This window comes from Moschus berezovskii, chromosome 19 (assembly GCF_049115385.1).
Source record: "Moschus berezovskii isolate FMDL1 chromosome 19, NW_MosBer_1.0, whole genome shotgun sequence".
NCBI lineage: Eukaryota > Metazoa > Chordata > Mammalia > Artiodactyla > Moschidae > Moschus > Moschus berezovskii.
This window is the reverse complement of record NC_142478.1, coordinates 55,614,683-55,633,912: the sequence shown is the minus strand read 5'-3', so window position 1 is coordinate 55,633,912 and position 19,230 is coordinate 55,614,683. Positions and strand designations below refer to the sequence as shown.

Sequence of the window (19,230 nt, the reverse complement as noted above, 5' to 3'; positions counted from 1 at the left end):
TGGGGCTGAATGATGGGTCCACACACGTACCGCCCATTCGAGACGCCAACGTGGCCCTGTGGTTCCCTTTGACCTTGAAGCCCTGAAGCAGCTGCGACAATCGTGGGGCAGGGGTGCAGACCCCTCATCCACAGGACAGGGCTGTCCACTCCCCTCCGCAGGGCGACGTTCAGTGTTAATAACCATTCCATCCTTGCACTGGGCCTGAGCGCACGGTCCCCTGAGCACAAGGGGTCTTTGTTCACTGAGGCTGCAGAGGGGACCGGGCTCGTGGGAACCACTTCCCACGACTGGTGACCGCATAGTAAGGATACTTTGTTCACAGGGACATCCCAGGATTCTTGCCAGTTCACCGACTCCTATCCTTTTCCATGAAAAGTCTCTCCCGGGAGCATGTCCTGGTCAGCGCCAGCCCAGGTACCTGATGCTGCCTAGGAGGGGGCGGTCAGAGCCGGGGAGGAGGCAGGTGGAGGAAGGTGGGCCCGAGGAGGGGGTGAGGGGCCAGGGACCACCGGACCCCTGCCCCCCGCGACTCTAGCCTTGACGGGGCGGGGGGTCACTAGGCGGCCGGCTTTGGGTGAGTACTGAGGACTGGGAAACCAGAAGACAAACAAACCTGGGATCTTTTCAGGAGGAGGCAGCCGGGAGGAAGCAGAAGAAGGAGAGAGAAGGCAGCTTGAGAAAGCAGAGCAGGCACCCCGCAGGCCTGAGTCCAGAACCACCCAGAACCTGTCCTTGTCTACTGGCCACGCTTGCAACAGGACTGGGCCTGGGGAAACCAGTGGGCTGGAGATGCTGGCCGGGGGCTGCCATTTTGGGCACAACACGTGACTGTCCCAGGACTTTTGCTTGGGGTTGGGGGGGTGCAGCTGGTCCCCTTTATCAGCTCCTAGCAAGGCTAAGGGAGAACTACCTCTGGCAGCCCCGCCCAGCCATGCAAGGTTCCCACAGACCAGTTCCTCCCTCCTTTCCTCCCACGGACCTCCCCTCCCGCCGCCCCTCTGCCACCCGGCCCCCCCAGGCACAAGTGTGCTTTGTGAGGGAGTCAGTGAGGAGATCTGTCTTTCCGCACGGCACAGCGTGGCTGGGGAGGTGTTCCAGCAGACTTATTTATAGCCAAGCACCCCGTCCGCACGCTCTCCAGCGCTGCCTGCCTCGTTTGCCTGCCTGCCTGCCACTGGGGCTTTTCAATCCGTGTCTATATTTATCCCGAAGCCGTGGGGATAATGGCAAGGCCAGAAATAGCCTTGAAGACATTCACGTGAAGATGACGGACAGGTCTCCAGCTCCCAGCTGACCTCGCCCCCCACCCCTTCCCCCGTCACCCGGCATCTGCCACTTGGCCGTGGGTAACGGGGAACAGCTGGAAGGGACTGGGGAGGTGGCCGAAGCCAGATGGGAACAACATAATCCCTCTCTTCCCGCTGGCCGTGGTCCTCTGTAGTGACGCGGCGGGACAAGTCCAATATGATACATCACAGCTGCCGGGCTGCAGGGAGACCAAGGGTGACACGGTCTCTTGATGGACGTCAGCATGTTAATCAGCTCAGAGACAGAATGGAGAGTCAGAGCTGGAACATACGCACAAAAAGCAGGTCACCCGTGCACCAAGAAAGCAGGGAGATGCAGGTGCAGGGCTCGCCGTGGAAATGTGCCCATGGTCTCCCGTTGACCTGGCCTCTTCCCACCTCCTGGAAGGGAGGACGACTCAAAGACAATTTGGCTGGTCAGGGAAGAAGCTGAGATGTTACGGGAACCAGTGGGTGGCTGCTGCTCCCCCAGCTTCAGCATCCTGGAAGGAGTATGCTCCGTCCGGGATGGGGGACAGACATCAATAGAGGGAGGCTCAGGGACTTCCCTGATGGTCCAGCGGTTAAGATCTGAGCTTCCACTGCAGGGGGTACAAGTTGGATCTCTGGTTGGGGAACTGGTTGAGACCCCGCACGTTGCCTGGTGCAGCCACAAAAATAAAGTTAACAGAAGAAGAAGAAAAGAAAAGCACAGAGTGCAGCAGGAGCCAAGAGAAGCGGCTGACTACTTGATGGGAATGATTTCATGAAAAGGGGGCATTTTGGCTGGGCTTTGATGGATACACAGGAGTTTACCAGGGGAGAAGGGGGAAAGGCATGAGCCAGTGCCTTTAGTACTCAAAGTGCGTGGTATGTCTGGGGAATGGGGGAAGTCCCAAGTGTCAGAAGTGGTGAGTCAAGGGTGGTGAGATGGACCCAATCACAGATCTGAAGGACTTTTGAGCACATGGGACTCAGGAGGCTCACTCACATCCTGGTAGCTGTGGCTGTGCCCTGGGGTGTTCTCTGACCTGTCACTGATCCCAACAGGGAGGGGCTTTCTGACCTCATGCAGCCCAGCTTCCTATGACAGGACCTCTGGGCAGATCCCTGACACCTGAATCAGTAGCTACCCTGGTCCTGACTTACATCTGACTCCCCATCCACCCATCCCTCCCACGAGCCCCAGCCCATCGTTGGTCTCTCCAGGGGAGCCCAGGCTGAAGGAGCACCTCCTCACAAGCAGGAAAGAATCTCCAGTTGTGAAGTGACCACAGACTGTCCCACATAGTTTCCATTTAATCCTGGTCACTGGGCCAGGTAGATTCAACCTGTCCATTTCACAGATGATGACATGAGGCCTTTGGGAAGTTGAACCCCTCAATCTTCTCAAGACCACATTGTAGCTGGTGACTGAGCTGGGTTTATAATGAGGTTGGTCTCAACTCTGTAGATAGGGCTTCTCACCTGCTTTCTTCCTTCCCTGCTAGGAGGTCCTTGATGTGTATGTCAGCTGGACTTCTACAGGGTCCAGTCCCTTTCCAGGCTAGTCTCCATCTCACCACCCTTGACCCCGCACTTCTTCCACCTGGGACTTCCCCCACCCCACCACCCAAAATACCACACACTTTGAGTACTAAAGGCATCAGCTCATGCTATTCTCTGTGCCTTCCCCACTTTGCTCCTGTCCAACTCCTACGCATCCTTCAAAACCCAATTGAAATGCCCCTCCTTTCTATGAAATCTTCCCCATCAGGCAGTTGGCTGCTGCCTTCTCTCTGGTCTGGCTACACTCTGTGCCTCCCTCTACTGATGCACTATTTGCTCTGATTCGTGTCTGATCCCAGATGACAAACTCTCCTCCCTCCCTGTGACCCACTGCCTGGCACAGTAAACATCTGCCAGGTGAGAGAGTGAACCAATCCCCTCCTTACCCTCACCCAAAGCTGTCATTTTTTCCCACTTTCCTCCAATTGTTTTCCTAAAGACTGGACTCCCTTCAGTAATCGAGGCGAATGATAAGCTCGGGTGCTGACTCTTCCTCCCCATCTGGGCAGCAAACAGGCTGCCAGGCTCTTCTAGTGCTTGGAGAACACCCAGTACTGCCAGGTTGATGAGCTGCTGCTCTGCCAGGGCCCCGACAGCAGGGCCAACCCCTGGCTGAGGGAGCAGGCCCGTCTCTGTGCCTGGGGGCTGGCGAGGCCCTGGGGACTCTGGGCCACATCTGCAGTGTGGGGCTCCAAGGACACACTCCATCACTAGGCTACCTCTCCGCGGAGCTCCTGCCAGGGCTGCCACCTCTTTCCCAGAGGCTGACCTCAGAGCAGGAGCTGGGCTGCCGAGGAACAGGGGTCGCTTCAAACGGTTGGGTCTTGGCTTCCCAGCGCTGTTGGGTCTGAGTGACCCAAACCGCTCCTGATTCTGGAGGCCTGGCTCCGAATGCTCCCTGTGTTCCTGAGTCTAAGGTCAAAGTGCCTTTTGGAGTTGAAGCCACCCCTAATATCACAGATCCCTGTCAGACCCTCCAAGTGAAGGGAGCTCCCAGGGTGCAAGACAGTGACAGTCTAGGGGGCTTTCTCAGGGGTGATCAGAAGAATCAAAAGCACCAAAACATGGGGTACCCCCAGAAGCAAATTCTGCATCCTTTAAAAGAGCAGTTCCCAACCTTTTTGGCACCGGGAACAGATTTATGGAAGACAATGTTTCCATGAACTGGGGCTGGGGGGAGGGGATGGTGTGGAGGTGATTCAAGTGCATTACATTTACTGTGCACTTTATTTCTGTTATCGTGACCTCAGTACCACCTCAGATTATCAGGCATTAGATCCAGGAGGTTGGGGACCCAGGCTGTAAAATATCATGGACGGGGTACCTACTGTGTGCCCAGTGCCTGCAGTCTGTGCGGGGGGGGGGCGGAAATACTTATAACAGCAAAAACTAAATATAGCCCCCCCCACCAAGCACTTTATAGACACTCTCATTTAAACCCCATGACAACCTGTAGTGAGCACTAATCTTGTCCCCATTTTATAGACAAGGAAACTGAAGCTGCGAAAGGTGAAGGGGCCTGTCCCAAGTCCCCCAGCCAGATTCTAAGCCTGGGCAGCTTGGCTCTGGACTCTGCATTAACCGCCACACTACACAATTCTGCAAGACCATCATTATAAAACAGTGCGCACTGAAAAATGGGACAGTCGCCTTGGAAAAGTCTGGCAGATCCTCAAAATGTTAAACATGAGAGTTTTCATATAACCCAGCAATTCCCCTCCTAGGAATGTACTCAAGGGAAACGAAATGTAGGTCCACATAAAAACATATACACAGGAGATTTCCCTGGTGGTCCAGTGGCTAAGACTCCTCATTCCCAAAGCTGGGGGCCTGGGCTTGATCCTGTGTCAGGGATCTAGCTCCCGCAGGCTGCAACTAAGAGTTCATTTACTGAAACTAAAGATTCTTCACGCAGCAGCTAAGACCCAGTAAGGCCAAATAAATAAAAATAAATATTATAAAAATGTACACATGAAATATTTTTAAAAATGTATACATGAATGTTCAGAGCAGCCTTATTCACAGTAATCCAAGAGTGGGGGGGAATTCCCTGGTAGTCCAACAGTTAAGACTTTGAGCTTCCACTGAGCAGGGGGACAGGGATTCAACCCCTGGTTGGGGAATTGCAGGGAATCCTGCAGTTGCGAAGCTCAGTCTAAAAGAAAACAGTGGGGAAAATGCAAATGCCTATCAACTGATTGAATAGATACATGTATCCATCCACACAACCGAATGTTATCCTGAAATAAAAAGGAATGAAGTACCGATTTACGTTACCATGCATGAGCCTTGAAAACATCACTGTGAGTGAAAGAAGCCAGTCACCAAAGGCCACATATTGTAGGATTCCATTTACACGAACTGTCCAGAATAGGCAAATCCATAGAGGTGGAAAACAGATGAGTGGTTGCCAGAGGCTGAGGGATAGGAACACTGATTCACTGAGCACCTACTAAGTACCAGGCACTGGGCAAGGTACTCTACACTGCCCCCTTCTTTTTAACATTTATTTATTTGGCTGTGCACGTGAACGCTTCATTGTGGTCTGTGGGATCTAGATGCTTAACCAGGGATGGGACCCAAGCCCCCTGCGTTGAGAGTGCAGAATCTTAGCCACTGCACGACCGGGGACGTCCCTACACCGCCTGTCTCGTGGGCTCTCTTTACTCTGGTTACAGTCTTTTCAAATCTAGGCCATTCTTGCAAGATGCTTTAAAGGTTCAAGAAAACACACCCCTGACCTCAGAAGTCCCCTTGTGACGGGAGTAAAGCGTGAGTCACGGGAATGGGGCTGGCCCTGGGGCGATCCGCGACGTTGGAGGAGGAGTCCGCCTGCTGGGATGTCAGCTTGGCTCACCACTGCCGCCTCATCTCATCCTGTCGCCCTGGCCTGCTTCTTGGGTTCAGTGGATAAGCTTCACAGGGAGGTACCAGGGAGTAAGGGCAACACACTTCCCCAGAGTATTTATAACTCACATGAGAACCAAAGGGAGGGAGTGCCCAACTGAGGGAGGAGGCGTGGCTCTCTTTCCAAGCCTCTAGAAGCACAGCTCTGCTCTGTTTTCACCTCCAGCACACAGAACAGCTCAGGCACACAGAAGGTACTTAATTTGTGTTACTCAAATGATCACCTGACTTAAGGCAGCTCCTCTCATCTGGGAACCCCCTCTCCTGGAAAGCATGCTGCAGGAACAAGCCAACAGACTCCTTTTCCTCCGGGAAACTGAGGAGATGTAGATCCCAAAATCCATCACAGACGCAGGCGCACGCTGAGCACAGCACTCTACCTTGATTGTCCTGGAGAATGGGCCCCATCCTGAGAACTGCCCCAGAGAGGCTAGGAAGGGTGCCCCTCCAGTCCTCTCCTAGTGCTGCAGCCCAGGGCAAGCAAGAACTAAATGGCTCATGCCCTGGAGGGAGTCTGTCTGGTTTTGTTTGTTTTTTGCCATCCCCTCACTTCCCAGGTGGCACTAGTGGTAAAGAACCCACCTGCCAATGCAGGAGACTTAAGAGATGAGGCTTTGGTTCCTGGATTGGGAAGATCCCCTGGAGGAGGGCATGGCAACCCACTCCAGTATTCTTGCCTGGAGAATCCTATGGACAGAGGAGTCTGGCAGGCTATAGTACATGGGGTCACAAAGAATCGGACATGGCTGAAGCAATTTAGCACAGCACACATGCACACTTCTAGCTCCCAAGGAAAACTCCAACAAAAGGACTGGGGTAGGTGTGACACCAGGCCACTAAGACTCAAGCCCCACTTCAGTGATCCAGCTCTCTCATGTCTGGGCACCACGCTCTCATCAGCCCTGTCCTGTGATCACCTGTGGCTGCCAGGTGAAAGGTTGCCTCCCAGGAGTTGCACCTGGGTCCCCGCATTTTAAGCGCAGCTTGTGATGGGTGACACAGCTGTAGGCAGTGAGATCCCAGCCCCCACCTACCCTCCTTGCTCCCTTATAAGGGATGAACTGTGGATTTAAGTAAGCGTGGACCACTTAAGTAAGCGTGGACCACTGTGGACCACTAAGAGTGCAGGAGACTTCTGACTCATGTTCCCCGGGGTATCTGGTGACTGCAGTGGCTGTTCATAGAGTCCACACTCAGACAGAGATCCCAGGCCTGGACAGCTCCTGCACGTGCCTCACACCTGAGCCTGATTATCCATGATCATGGGGGCATCCTCGGTCCACCTGTCTGTCTCCTCAAACTGTTAGCTCCTCCAGAGCAAGGGCACCTTGTCTCTGGGCTGTCACCTTAGTACTAGCTCAATAAAACCTTCAGAAACATGCACAGAGAAAGAGAAAGCTAATATCACATATTAACCCACATATGTGAGGTCTATAAGAATGGTACAGATGAACTCTCTGCAAAGCAGAAAGATAGAGACATAGAGAACAAACATGGACATCAGGGGGGAAGATTGGGATTGACACACACTAACTACTATGCATAAAACAGGTAACTAATGAGATGAGAACCTGCTGTACAGCACAGGGAACTCTATACTCAGTGCTCTGTGGGGATCTAAATGCGAAGGAAATCTGAAAAAGAGGGGATCTATGTAGAGGTACAGCTGATTCACTTTGCTGTACAGCATAAACTAACACAACATTGTGAAGCAAATACACTCCAATTAAAGAAAAAAATGCGCGAGAGCACTGCCTCTGATCTGCCCAAGAGTTCAGACGTGACCACCAAGACATCAGCCCAACTGAGATCAAAATGCGGGCCCAGAGAGAGCCATTAAAGACCCAGAGCATCTAGAATCATCAGCTTACACTCCAGGTTCCTGCCAGCCAATAAGTCTGCCAGGACCCCGTGTTCTGCTGCAGTGTCAGGGGCCTTCTTCCCTTGGAACCTCACACCTCTGCAGGTCTCCTTCCAAAGCCACCACCAGTTTAGCTATAAACACTTTGGACTCAGTGTCAGAAGCTCCAGTCTTGGCTCTGTAGGTTAAGTGAAAAGGTTGCACTACATGATCTCTTCTTACGTGATCAGTCGGTAAGTCATGTCCAGCTCTTTGAGACCCCATGAACTGAAGCCCCCCCAGGCTCCTCTGTCCGTGGGATTCTCCAGGCAAGAATACTAGAGTGGGTTGCCATCTCCTTCTCCAGGGGATCTTCCTGACCCAGAGATAGAACCTGAGTCTCCTGCATCTCCTGCATTGGCAGGTAGATTCTTTACCACTGAGCCACCTAGGAAGCCTAGATGATCTCCTGGGTCCTTTCAAATCCATGAGAACCTGGTTTTTAAAAGTCCACACAGGAACTTTCCAGACTAGGTTGCTAAGACTGCACTCACAATGCAGAGGGCCCAGGTTTGACCCCTGGTCAGGAAGTAGATCCCAGATGTGGCAAATAAGAGTCTGCATGCCACAACTAAAGATCCTGCATGCTGCCACAAGGGTTAAAGCTCCCCGGTGCTCCACAGCTGAGATCCAGTGCAGCCAAATAAGTAAATATATATTTTTAAAAAGAAAAAAGTCCACACAACGAGGGTCACCTCATTCCTCAGTGATTCCTTCCAGCTCTACCTTTAAAACATACCTGGAGCCCAACTCTCTCATCACCGCCACTGCTGCCACTCTGGTCCAACACCGAACATCTCACTTCTTGCATGCATCTCCCCACTGGTCTCCCCGCTTCCTTTCTTCACCCCATCCAGTCTGTTCTCAACACAGTAGCCAGAAACCATCCCTTTAAAGCACAGATTGGATCCTGGCCCTTCTCTGGTCAAACTCTGGAGTGGTATCATACCTTACTTAATCAAGGTGAAAGTCCAGACAGGATTTCAAGGCCCTGCTGGATCTGGGTTCTCATATTTCTCCAAACTCCTTCCCCTTCCCTCACTCCCTCACTTAGGTTTCTTGAGCACCCTGGACAAGCTCCTGCCTCAGTGGCTTTACACAGGTTGTCTCTGCCTGGGATAACCTCCCAGCTCTCTCCCTCACCTCCTTTAGGCTTTTGCTTAAATGTCCTTGACCGGAGAGGCCTTCTCTTCCCCTGTTTATTTAGCTGTGATCACCATTTGATGTATTTATATGTTTTACTGCATGTGTGTATATTGTATGTCTACTCCCCTGCTAGACTATAAGCCCAGGAGGACCGGAGTTTTAAAAGTTTTGTCACTCCTTTATACCCAGCTCCCAGAAAAGCAGCTACTCACTAAATACATGTTGAATTAATAGGTTTTGATCATTTGTGGTGGTCTGGACATGCTACTAAGAAAAACAGTCTCAGGCTATATGACCCTCCAGCTTGACAGAGTCCCTCTGAGAATCCCAAGCTCTGGACACTGTCTCCGAGAATCAGAGTGATTATTTTGGGCAGGTCCAAGGCTCAGGAAGTATGTGGAGGGACAAAGCAAGGAAATGACACAGACCTGGTCTGGTCCCCAGGAGGTGTGGGGGGTCATTTCATAAGCAGATGCTTCCTTGCTGGGCAAGACAAGGTTATAAACAAAGCTCATTAGCGCATGGGACACCCATCGAGGGGAAAGCTCAGGAAGGAAAACTCAAGGGGTGGGCTCTTCATTAGCACCAGGGAGGACTTCCCTGGTGGCCCAGGAGTTAAGAACCCTCCTGCCATCGCAGGGGCCATGGGTCTGATTTCTGGCGCAGGAAGACTCCACACACTGCAGAGCAACCAAGTCCATGTGCCACAGCTGCTAAGCCTTCGCTCTAGAGCCTGGAGGCCACACCTACTGAAGCCCAAGTGCCCTGGAGCGTGTGCTCTACAACAGAGGCCACCTTGATGAGAAGCCCGCACACCGGGCAGGAGAGTGGTCCCTTCTCACCGCAACTAGAGAAAGCCCGTGCGCAGCAACGAAGACCCAGTGCAGCCAAAAATAATTCATTATAAAAGAAAGAACCAGGGAAAGGCTGACACAGGGGAAGAGAGAGCAAAGGGCAGCCAGAAGTGGGGCGGCAGTGCCAAGAGCCTGCGGACAGAGCTCCAGGGGCACCCCAGCCCGACCACTGAAGCTGAGCCAGCTGCTCGCCCCACCCTGCCCTGCTGACCCCAGAGCACTCAAGCTGAGGGCCCTCGAGCCCGGCTCTGTGAAAGGTGCCTGGGTGAACGTCCACAAGTGACCAGGAGCAGAGGCCAGAAACCAGGCCCGAGAAGTGCAGCTCCTGCCACCTGGGTAAAGGTGAAGCATGTTCTGGGGAAGATGTCTGTCACTGAGGCCAAGAGGGCAAACCCAGGGAGTGGGCGCCCGGGGCTCCTGAGGAGAGGATGAAATGGGAGGTGGAAGGGCTGTACTTCGGCAGGACACTGCTACCCACAGGTTGGTGGGGTGGGGAGGTTCCCCAGAGAATGTGGAAAGAAGCGAGGGCCAGGCTCCACGGGAAGCCCCTCCACTTTCTACCCAAGTCTGGGCAAGGCTGGCCAGGCGAGAAGGGAATATGAGGGACTTCCCTGGTGGTCCAGTGACTAGGACTCTGAGCTCCCAATGCAGGGGGGCCTGGGTACGGTCCCTGGTCAGGGAGCTGAATCCCACATGCCACAAATAAAGAGTGTGCATGCTACAACTAAGATTGCAGATCCTGTGTGCAGCAACCAGGACCCAACGCAGCCAAAATAAACAAATGTTAAAAAAAAGAAAGAAAGAAAAGGGCATATGGAAGGGAGAGGTCAGGAAGGGACATAGAAGGGACACCAGATTCTGCCCAGCTGATTCCTAAGCTTGAAGGACCACAGGACAAGCCCCAGTCCTTGCTCCTGCTGCCACTCCCCACCCTGCCCCTCCGTGCATGCTCGCGGCCTCCTTCATGGGCCCAGCAGACCTACAACCCAGGAACTGTCAGCCAACCCTCCCATGTGGGGCTGGTGTGCAGGGGGGCGTACAGCTTCCACAAATGAAGGAAAGACACCTTACCCCTCCCTCAGCCTCCACCCAGGGGCCCGAGGGGAGGCGGGGAGGCCAGCTCGGTGGTGCGGGCTGGTGTGGACGAACGGTGTGTTGGTTGCGGCTGTGGTCTGAGGTCCCTGCCCTTGTCATCAGCTCTCTTCCTCCTCAGGAGACAGCAGTGACCTTGTGGAGGCCTTGGCGGGCAGCGCGACAATGGCAGGAAGTGCCCCTCCCCGCCAGCTGGGGAGTCAGGAAGGAAGTGACCGACTCTGAGCCTGGGCCCTGGGACCCCAGCTGAGCCCCTACCCCAAGAGCTAGAAGCTCTGCTCACCTGCTCAGGACGGCAAACGTCCTCTGCTTTGGGGAGAGGCGGGGCTGAGAACAGATGCTCTCGCCCCTGGGACCCCCCTCTTAGAGGCAGACCTCCTGCGGATGGACGGCTTCTGCGTCGGGTCAGCGGGACGCAGAACGCGAACGCGGCCAGGCTGAGCTGAGAAGACAACTCCAGCTGCCCCCTGCCCGCCCTCCACCCCACCCCCACCTCCTGGAAGGAAGGGCTCCGGGTTCCTCTGGAGCAAGGAACTTCTCTAAAAATACACCCTGCTCCTTAAGCCTTTTCCTCCTCCAGCCCCCTGCAGAGGAGATGAGGAGTTGATCTCCCTCTCGGAAGGGCCATCTCGCTCCACACCACCCCCTGCCTCTTGCCATCCAGGGTCCAGTGGTCTCCATGTCTGACCAGGCCACAAACTCCCAAGAGGAGCTCAAAGGCAGGTAAGGCGTGACCATGACTGTCTCCACTGTCCGGGAGTCCAGGGTAGAGCCCAGAAGGGGGAACCTCAGGATGCTGGAACAGCATATGCAAGAGGGCAGGTGAGAGGGCAGAGCGGGCACTGGGCCAACACCAGGGCAGAAACCCCACAGGGGCGGAGACTGCACAGCTGCGTCTCGGGCACCTGGCACGGTACTGAGCTGTCACCGGGTACTCAGTAAATGTTCGCTGGGTAAACAAGAGAAGTTGAAGAGTTCTTTTTTTTAAGATTGTTTTTGATGTGGACCATTTTTAAAGTCTTTATTGAATTTGTTACAATATTGCTTCTAGCTTCCTTAATTTTTTGTTTGCTTGTTTCTTTTTGACTGTGAGGCATGTGACATTTTAGTTCCCAAACCTGGGATCAAACCCGTGTCCCCTGCACTGGAAGGCAGAGTCTTAATCACTGGACTACCAGGGGGGTCCCCTGAGGAGTTCTAAGTGAGGACCTGCAGATGAGGGGAGGCTGTAAGCCCATCGTCCGTACACCACGGATCTGGGGTGCGAGGCCATCACGAAAGACAAGAACCCCCTTCCTGTAGAAGAGGAAACAGGAGGCGAAGGCTCTGTGGGAGCAGGGCCCCTGAGCCCTGCTCAGGCCGGGCTGTGTGGGCCGAGGCGGGCTCACCAGGCCCCCACCCCCGGGCAGCAGGAGAGCGAGTGGCCGCGGAGAGGCAGAGAGGGCCCCGCGTCCCCATGTCAACTCCTTCCCCAAACACCCATTTGAGACACCTTGGAGAAAATTCACGCAAAACAACAGAACAAAAAATATAACACAAAAAGAAAAAGAAAATACAACACAGCATTCTCCCTTCTTAGCACTTGGAGGCCTTTTCACGGCAACAAAAAAGGGTGAGCAATTAGAGGAGACAGCCCACGGTGAAACACGGCAGCGAGTGGGCCCATGGCTGCGGCCTTGTCTGCTGGGCCCTGTGTGCCCAGGGAGCAGAGGAAGCCCGAGTGAGTGAGGTGAGGTGGGGGAGGGATGAGGTGGGGAGGGCAGGGGGACTTACGTGGAGCCAGGACCCCAGCCCGTGGGGAAGTCCAGCTGTGTTTGGGAAACCACGTCACGTGCATGGGGTCTAGACTTGGGGTCCAATGCCAAGCTCACCACTGACTAGCTGTGTGACCTTCAGCCAGAAACTTGCCCTTTCTGAGCTTCAGCTGTCTCATGTAAAACAGGGATTGTCAGTATTCTTGCCTGAAAAAATCCCATAGATGGAGGAGTCTGGCAGGTGGGCTACAGTCCAAAGGGTCAGACATGACTGAGTGACCAAGCACGCATGCAGACAAGGGCTTCTGCACAAGTTACTATGTGCTTAGCAGAGGCAGTGCGCTTATAACCCATAGCCCAGCCGACACAGCAGAAACCAGAGACCTTAGTGCTTCCTTCTTCTCCCTCCAGGTTAGTTTCCCCAAATGGAATGTCCCCCCTCTGAGCCCCAAATCTCAAACCAGCCAATTGGCACACAGGGAGAAGGGTTCATCGATGTTCAGGAAAGAAAAAGGCAACATCACTGCAGCTGCTCCGCCCACCAGAGGCCTTGGGTGTGACAAAAAGCGGGCAGAGGGAGGCTGGGGCCTGAGATTCAGGACAGCAATGGGATGAGATGGACCGGAAGCCAGCACGGGGGCTCCTGCAAGAACTCAGGGCAGAAGGAGAGACAGGGCCAGCCTCTAGGGGATGCAGCTACTGGTCCTGACTCCATAGAGGATCCCAGCCCATCACAGCCTGCGGCCTCAGTCTCCTCCAGGGAGGTGGTTACCCAAAAGCACTCACACTGTTGTTTCCGTGTTGTCAGCCACAACTTGTGAGACACGGCCAACCAGCCCCCAGACTGCGTGCTCAGACGCTTCAGTCGTGTACAACTCCTTGTGACCCCATGGACTGTAGCCTGCCAGGCTCCTCTGTCCACAGGATTCTCCAGGAAGAATACCGGAGTGAGTTACCAGGTCCTCCTCCAGGGGATCTTCCTGACCCAAGGATCGAACCCATGTCTCTTATGTCTCCTGCATTGGTAGGTGGGTTCTTTACCACTAGCACCACCTGGGAAGCTCACCCTGGAAGCCCCAAAACTCTGGTCCTGTCTCTTTGACTGGGGTGGGGAGGACCAGGCTGAGCCAGGGAGCCAAGCAGAGAAGCACCCCAGGGTGCCCTGTACAAAGGAGAGTAACACAGGCTGTCCCGGGGAAGCCAAAGCTACCAGAGACAGAACATCAGTCCTTCCTGCTAGGTGAAGAGGAATCAATATCTACAAGACGCAGGACCGATGGATACAATCTACCCCATGTAAGTCAGACAAAGTCAGACATTACAGAAGAGGAAACGGCAGCTGAGCCCCTGCACCCCAAAACTCCACAGCTGGGAGGGGGGCAGTCCTTACCTGCGGGTCTGCGTGGGAAGGCAGCGCCGACGTCCTACTCTCAAGGCCCACAGAAGGGTGTCGGGCACCAGGACAGCCTGGCCAGCATCCTGCAGGGAGAAGCCCAGAGGGCGAGGGGGTCAGACACCTGGTCGCTCTGATCGCTCAGATCCCACTGGGAAATCCACGTGGCCAGGCCTCATCCTGAGCAACGCCAGAGAAATCCAGACGTGACCAAAGGACAGGAGCGGGACGCCTGGCTAAAGGAGTCTTCATTTGACAAAAGGGACTCCTTCCAGGACGCGTTCCTGGAGGCTGATCCACCCGACACCGCCCAGGGCTCCCTCTGCTTAGGAAGACAGCTCGAGGAACCCACACCCACATCTCTAGCACACGTGGGAAGCTTTCCTGTTTCAGCGTGGCTCTCTCAGCCTCAAACCTGAGGCTTTACACCCATCAGCCTTTGGGACTGGGGGACCTCGGGACCTCAGGCTGCAGAGGGGAGGCGGGTGGGAGACCGGGATGTGGAGGGGCAGGACATAACAGCCCGGAGCTCTCGGTCAGCAGTCAGCCAGCATCTTGATGCCTGGGGCAGGGTCATGGTCAGCCTCTCGGGGAGATGCAGATAACTCTCACCTTGTAATCAAGCCCCTGAACTTGGGCAGTATGTGGCTGGAGGCCCACCTCCACCAGAGGCCAGAGACGAGCACTCACAACAAAATGAAAAGAGGTGGAGAAACAGATTTCCAGGGAGTCCCGGGGAGCAGTCAGCCTAAACGAGCACAGCACGTGCACAGGCACCATGAAAGCCATCACCCAATCCAGGGCTCCCCCCAGGACACGAGATGCTCCCCTGAACCACATGTGCAGCTCAACAAGAAACGGAGAAGGACCCCTATGGTCCCTGCCCGCCATACCCCCCACAACCATGTCCACGGCCTGCCTTTGTCTGTGGAAAAACTAACCAAAGAATAAGTTTAATCGGAGAAGTCAGAAGATGCAAAAACAAAGGAAAACAGTCAAAGGAGCCCAAATAATAATAGTTTAGTCATGAAACACAGTCAAGGACCTCCAGTTCCTCCTCAAGGGCTATAGGTAACACTCCCAGCCATGTCCTGGGAGCTGTTTTGCAGATAGAGACCCCCACTAAGTGGAAGAAGTTAACTACATGACGACCAGACACAAGCCATGACACAAGCTGCCACAATTCTGAGAACTGGCCTCAAAGAAATGAAACAATCCTGGAACTGAAGATTAACTGTACTTAAAACAACCAAGATGACCGCTGGTCAGACCACTGAAGACCAATTTCAAGATGAGCATCAGAGCTGACTGCAGTTTCTGCATGGAGCCCCCTCTCTCTGTCTATAAAAGCTCTTGCCCCCTGATTGTTGGTGCAGCATGTTGGGGAAGGGGAAGTCAGCCTTTGGACGGGTGTACTGCCTCCCCCGATCCCTGTCTGCTGGCATCCAAAATAAAGCAAACTTTCCTTTCCATCAACCTGGCCTCTACTGGTTTTTGAGCTGCCAGTGGCCAGACCCCACTTTTGGTTACAAAGATGCGTTCTTGTTTGTCTGACATCGGTGGTTCCCGTGCGTGGTGCCCAGGAGGCAGGCAGCAGCCCAGGAGGCCTCCCAGAGACCATGACGGGAAGGTGGAAGCCTCGACTGTTCCAGGAACCCAAATCCAGAGCAACCCTGCTCCTGGGGCTGAGGCCAGGCACCGGGCAACCAGGGACACTCGAGGTAAAAATCAAAGAACAGGGGGGTTTCATGGTGCCTCGGAAAAATGAAAGTGATACGCTGCAGAGTGAGGGCACAGACGGTGAGAGTTCAGAGGAGGAAGAGAAGCGAACTAGGGAGGTGAAAAGATAACCAGCGACGGCACAGTGGTGGGAGGTGTGGCTGCAAGCGACAGAGATCGGCTTTTCACACGCCGCCCACGCCCCTGCAGTCCCACGCTCCCTCTGGGGGAAGCCTCAGCAAATGCTGTGAACTCCTCTTTGGGACAGGCCTGCAGGGGTTGAGGCTCCTTCTCTGCTCTGCACTTACATGTGCAACCCCTGAAGAGCGAAACATCCCAGGCGGCCCGGGTGCCAGTTCCCCTCCTGGACACACTAACGTCGCCAGCTCCCCAGCGCCATCCCATCAGAACCCTTGGCTTGCCCTGGCGTACGCCCTGACTCTGTAGGACTTCTCCTCTGTTCTGCTTCTTAGCTTTCATCACAACACCTTCAACCCCTCTGGAAGATCTGTGCCCATCTCCCCATTTGAGGGGTCAGGAAATCTGCCAAGAGGTTTAGTCAAAGGCGAGCCGGCTTCAGCGCGACTCCCCTCCACTGTGTGTACCTCTCCCAGGATGTCACCTCTTCCGAGTGAGAAGGTCAGCTGTGATTCACACACCCCCCTTCCCCCTACCATCTGCTGCAGAAGATCTGAGGGGGGCTGCGAGAAAGGATGCTTACTCTTCACACAGGGGTGCATGATGGAGAAATGATTTTTCTGACAAAAGAAAGCATTTAAAATCCAAAAATTGAATGCAGGGTCAACTTAAAGAGCCAGGCAGCTCCTGGGGGGACAGAGCTCTAGGGGTAGAGGGGCAAAACCACACTGAAATAAAGTAGGAAGATGATGCAGGAGGACTTGGCTTTCGTCCCATGACCACTCACACAAAAGGCGAAAAGCCAGTCAGCCTGCTCCCTTAAGCGGGATGAAACATCAAAAGAGAACTCAATTCCAGGCTGAGACTTGCTGCACGCATGTTCCGTGCACACCTGTAGCTGTGGTCTAGGGGGGCATGGGGGGAAGTTCTGGAACTAAATGATGTGTGGTGTGCTGCTGTTTACCAGGAACAAAGGCATGTTATCCCTTTGAGCTCCCTCCCCTAGTGTTATTGAAGTATAATCGACAAATAGAATTGTGATATACTTCAAGTGTATAGCCATAAAAAGAATGAAATAAAGCCATTTGCAGCAACATGGATAGACCTAGAGATAATCATACTTAGTGAAGTAAATCAGACAGAGAAAGACAAATATTATATGACATTGCTTTACATGTGGAATCTAAAAAGACGATACAAATGAACTTACAAAATAGATATTTTCTATATCTGTTATAGAAAATAAGCTTAGGATACCAAATGGGAAAGGTGGGGTGGCACAAATTAGGAGCTTGGGACTAGCATATAAACACTGAAAGTGAAAGTCGCTCAGTCGTGTCCGACTCTTGGCGATCCCATGGACTGTAGCCTGCTGGGGTCCCCATGGAATTCCCTCCATGGAATTCTCCAAGCCAGAATACTGGAGTGGGTAGCTGTTCCTTTCTCCAGGGGCTCTTCCCAACCCAGGAATTGAACCAGGGTCTCCTGCATTGCAGGCAGATTCCTTACCAGCTACCAGGGAAGCCCAGCACGTACACACTGCTATATATAAAAGGGATAAACAGCAAGGACCTACTATGCAGCATAGGGAACCACAGTCAGTAAAAATCTATAATGGAGAAGAATCTGGAAAAGGATATATATGTATATGTATAACTGAATCATCTTGCTATACACCTGAAACCAAGACAACGTTGTAAATCAACCATACTTCAATTTAAAAAAATAATAAAGTGTGCAGTATGATGATCTGATAGATGTATGCACTGTGAAGGGATTCTCACCATTGAGTTTATTATTCTATCACCATGTTGGTTTTATTGTTGTTGTTTTGTGGTGAGAACACGTAAGTTCTACTCTTTTAGCAAATCTCCCATATACAATACTACAGTGTTATCAATTGTAGTCATCACGTTATACATCAGCTCCTCTTCTTTCAGTTTTAAATCTAAATCTTCAATATGCCTCTTCAATGACTTGGAAAATTGCAAGAGGGTGAAAAAAAAGAATGAAAAAAAAAAAAAAAACCACCCCATCCTCTGAGAACAGAAGTCAGAATTGCTTTCCTGAAAAATTTTCGGATTCTTAAATGTTTTAGTCGGTGGACATGAATTAGCAAGTGAATCTGTTTCTCTACACAACTGCTATTAATAGCATATCAGTCTCTCTTCATCCCCACTAAATAAATGTCAAACAAACACTTAAAGAATACTGGTTTGATGGGGTGCCAAATGACTAGCTTGCCCAGACGTCCACATGTCGAAAGCTGGCCCTGGTTGAAAGTGTAAGTTCCAAACGAGTGGGTAGCACGGCTGGAGTTAAACACTGTTGTTTCCATCCCCTGCTGACATGGAGACCAGGGGAGGCAGGTGGCTGAAGAACGGGCAGAGAGGGATGGATGCAAATGGCAGTGGTACCCAAGCAAGTTGTCCAGGTTGTTAACAGGTAGGGGCTGTCCAGCTTTTGATTCCATCTGAAGGCATGGCTCCTGATTTTCTGATTTATTAAGATGTAATTCACATGCCACAAAATTCACTCATTTTTTTTAAAAAAAATTCATGTGGGATCTTATTTCCCCAAACAGGGATTGAACCTGCATGGCCTGCATTGGAAGGCAGATTCTTAACCACTGGGCCATCAGGGAAGTCCCATGACCCTTCTAAGGGGTACAATTTAGCAGCATTTAGTACATTCACTAAGTTGTGCGACTATCACCTCTCTCGAGTTCTGGAACATCTTCATCACACAACCCAACATCGCCCCCCGTCAAGGAAATCCCACATCTATTAGTAGTCACTCGGCAAATCCCTTCCCTCCAGCCCCTGGCCAGTGCCATCTGCTTTCTATCTCTATGGATTTGTCTACTCTGGACATCTCACATAAATTGGATCATGCGGTAAGTACATGGCCTCTTGTGCCAGACTGCTTTGCACTCTGAAGCATGTTTTCAAGGTTCATCCACATCGTGGCATGTGTCAGTACTTTATTCTTTCTTTGTGGCTGAACACCATGGCATCGTGTGGATCGACTCTGTTTTGTTTATCCATTCATTTGTGAATGGACATTGGGCTGTTTCTGATCTGGGGCTATTATGAATTATGCGGCTGAGAACATTCATGTACAAGTTTTTGTGTAGACATATGTTTTTGATTCCTTTAGGTACATAGCTAGGAGTTCCTGATTTTTAATAAAATAACTTAAAATGAGCAATACATTCCGAAAAGATTTCTTAAAAAGGCATGAGAATGAGTTTCTCTCTTGTCCCTGTCCCCTGGCACCTGGTTCTTCTCCCCAGGGTCAAGCTAACTCTCCCTGAAAGGCCCAGACACAATGCACAGCCTGCTGCACTTTACAGTCATCTGGCAGGAGGAGACCTGACAACTAGATGAGGCTGGAATCAGCTTAGTGATGCTTCGCAGAGGGCACAGGGCCTGGTCTGAGTCTGATCTCTGCCGTCTGTCAGCAGCCCGCCCCTGGGAATCTGCTTAGC

At 52.7% G+C, this 19,230-nt stretch overlaps 1 protein-coding gene and 1 long non-coding RNA gene across 10 annotated transcripts in view; one reads left to right on the top strand and one right to left on the bottom strand.

Annotated features, from left to right (window-relative positions):
* The window catches only part of PITPNM2 (phosphatidylinositol transfer protein membrane associated 2), a 165,468-nt gene that overhangs the window by 109,302 nt on the left and 36,936 nt on the right, over positions 1–19,230 (bottom strand). For 5 of the 8 annotated variants that reach the window (XM_055405143.2, XM_055405150.2, XM_055405151.2 and 2 more), the window contains exon 2: positions 13,881–13,969. The exons of 2 other annotated variants lie outside the window; for them this stretch is intronic. The gene's annotated coding sequence lies outside the window, so the exon portion shown is untranslated. Of the gene's footprint in view, positions 1–13,880; positions 19,209–19,230 lie in introns of those variants that run through there. One more of the 8 variants, XM_055405144.2, reaches the window with a different exon arrangement.
* Positions 11,323–13,433, top strand: LOC129542595 (uncharacterized). 2 transcript variants are annotated; one of them, XR_008683087.2, is made up of 3 exons: positions 11,323–11,459; positions 12,316–12,465; positions 13,299–13,433. It is a non-coding gene; the product is annotated as an uncharacterized LOC129542595 (long non-coding RNA). The 2 variants fall into 2 exon arrangements; XR_016035337.1 differs by having other exon boundaries at positions 12,316–12,456; positions 13,299–13,422.